Source organism: Octopus bimaculoides, chromosome 3 (genome assembly GCF_001194135.2).
Source record: "Octopus bimaculoides isolate UCB-OBI-ISO-001 chromosome 3, ASM119413v2, whole genome shotgun sequence".
In the NCBI taxonomy this organism is placed as follows: domain Eukaryota; kingdom Metazoa; phylum Mollusca; class Cephalopoda; order Octopoda; family Octopodidae; genus Octopus; species Octopus bimaculoides.
Window position 1 is genome coordinate 69,409,576 of NC_068983.1, and position 2,669 is coordinate 69,412,244.

Here is a 2,669-nt window from a genome sequence, read left to right on the forward strand (position 1 = left end):
ATATATACGGGGTGCATTCTGGAATATTTGAGACTTTTTTTAGGAGAAGCAGTTATAACTGTCCCAGATTAGTGTGATTTTAGCATATCATTATTATACATCTAATAAACTGACCTACCAACTTTTGTTATTCCAGATTGATGGAAATTACTACCAGCACCTTAAACACTACTTGTTACAGCTGACTAGTTTGTCTAATGCAAGTCGGGACGTGAGGACAGTTTAGAAGCTACGAAATAATGTTTCGTGTTAAACTTACCAAAAACGCTGCAGAAACCTATGAAACGCTCCAGACGAATGCATTTATATGAGCGTGCATCTGCTTTTCGTCAACACAAGAGGCCAGACAAAGTTGCTGGTACTCCGTCGCTTACGACGTTGAGGGTTCCAGTTGATCCCAACAACGGAACAGCCTGCTCGTGAAATTAACGTACAAGTGGCTGAGCACTCCACAGACACGTGTACCCTTAACGTAGTTCTCGGGGATATTCAGCGTGACACAGTGTGACAAGGCTGACCCTTTGAATTACAGGCACAACAGAAACAGGAATTAAGAGTGAGAGAAAGTTGTGGCGGAAGAGTACAGCAGGGTTCGCCACCATCCCTTGCCGGAGCCTCATGGAGCTATAGGTGTTTTCGCTCAATAAACACTCACAACGCCCGGTCTGGGAATCTAAACCGCGATCCTATGACCGCGAGTCCGCTGCCCTAACCACTGGGCCATTGCGCCTCCACAGGCCAGACAAAGTAAGTCCACCGGAAAGCACACGACGTCCTCCTTTTCCAATAGCAACGGTATCATTTACATCCACTGGGTTTCCTCTCATCAGACGGTCAGTAAAGAGTAAGGCCAGGGCACCTGAACCAGTACAATGCACCAGTTCACAATTCCGTGTCTATTTGAAAGAGCTGGGCATCAAAATTATTCCTCACTCTCCTTACAGTCTAGACACTTTCTTCTTGTAACATTTGGATGTTCGTAAAGCTGAGGGAGAAGATGAAAGCGGTTGTAACAAAGGTCTCTTCACTTTGAAGAGCAACCATGGGACCTTCGCAATGTGGCTGGAGCGCGAGAGCAAGTGCATTGATGTTAAAAGATTCTGCTTTGAAGGAGATTAGAGTTTTGTACTACTTTGAAATTAATAAATGCCTCTCGAAGAAGACTGGAATCACCTGGAATGCACCTTGCGTGTATATGCATACATATTATACGTCATGCACACACACGCACACACACGCACACACACATACATACACATACATATGTAAGTGTGTTTGTTTGTGTGTGTATTTATATACGTATGAATATATATATATATATAAAAGTCCACTTTTGCTGGTCATTCCTCTTATTTTTGTATGTAATATAATTTTAATCTTCGGATTTTTTTAATATGCTAGACCACTGGTTTTAATTGATTAATATCAATTTCTACCCTCATTAATAAATTATATATATATATATATATATATATATATAAGCATACATACATAGTTACATGATCACAATCTAAGTCCTCAATAAATATTGCAGAGTGATTTTATATAGGTGCAGGCGCAGTTGCGTGGTAAGAAGCTTGCTTCACAACCATATGATTCCGGATTCAGTCCCACTGCGTGGCACCTTGGGCAAGTGTTTTCTGCTATAGCTTCGGGTCGACCAAAGGCCTGTGAGTGGATTTGGTAGACGGAAACTGAAAGAATTCCGTCGTGTGTATATATATATAGATGTATATATATCTATATGTGTGTGTCTTTGTGTCTATTAGTTGTCCCCCCTCACCAATCGCCGCTTGACAACCGGTGTTGGTGTGTTTCGATCCCTGTAATTTAGTGGTTCGTCAAAAGGCACTGATAGACTAAGTACTAGGCTTAAGAAGTTAGTCACGGGGTGGATTTGTTCAACTAGAAGCCGTCAAGGCGGTGCTTCAGTATGGCCGTAGTCAAATGGCGGAAACAAGTAAAAGTATAAAAGAATATATAGATGTATGTATGTCCACCTTCTCTTTATAATTTAGCGTAAATTTTCCCCGGTCACCAACTTGCTAGCAAAGTCATGAAGGAATGTATCTTGATTTAACTGTCAGCTTTTAAATATCAACATCTTGCAGATTGTTATAGTCCCAGATGTCGTAATAGTTTCTAGCATATGAATTAAGGATTTGCATTCACTCTCCAAGATTCCAATTTCAGACATGCTTTGCTCCAGATGGAAGGTTAGTGTCCTGTTGCTCCAGTATGGAGCTCAAAGTGTATCTTGGGTACTGGATTTGCAAACCCCTTATCAATGGTTCATAAATGTCCTTTTTCTTTTGTATTTTTCTAACTATATTCATGTCTCGTGGGTAACTGATTTCCACAGCTGAACATATCTGTTGTTTGTGGCCCCACACAGCGATATCTGGCCGGTTGTTTTTTAACTTGGTGGCTGTATATATGCACACACACACACACAAACACACACACGTATACAAATACATATATACATATACATATATATGTGTGTGTATATATATATTATATGTAAATATATTATATATATTATATGTATATATTGTATATGTAAATATATATATGTATATATATATGCATATATATACACACGTGCGTATATCTATATCTATCTATATACACATACACACACACACACACACACACACACACACACA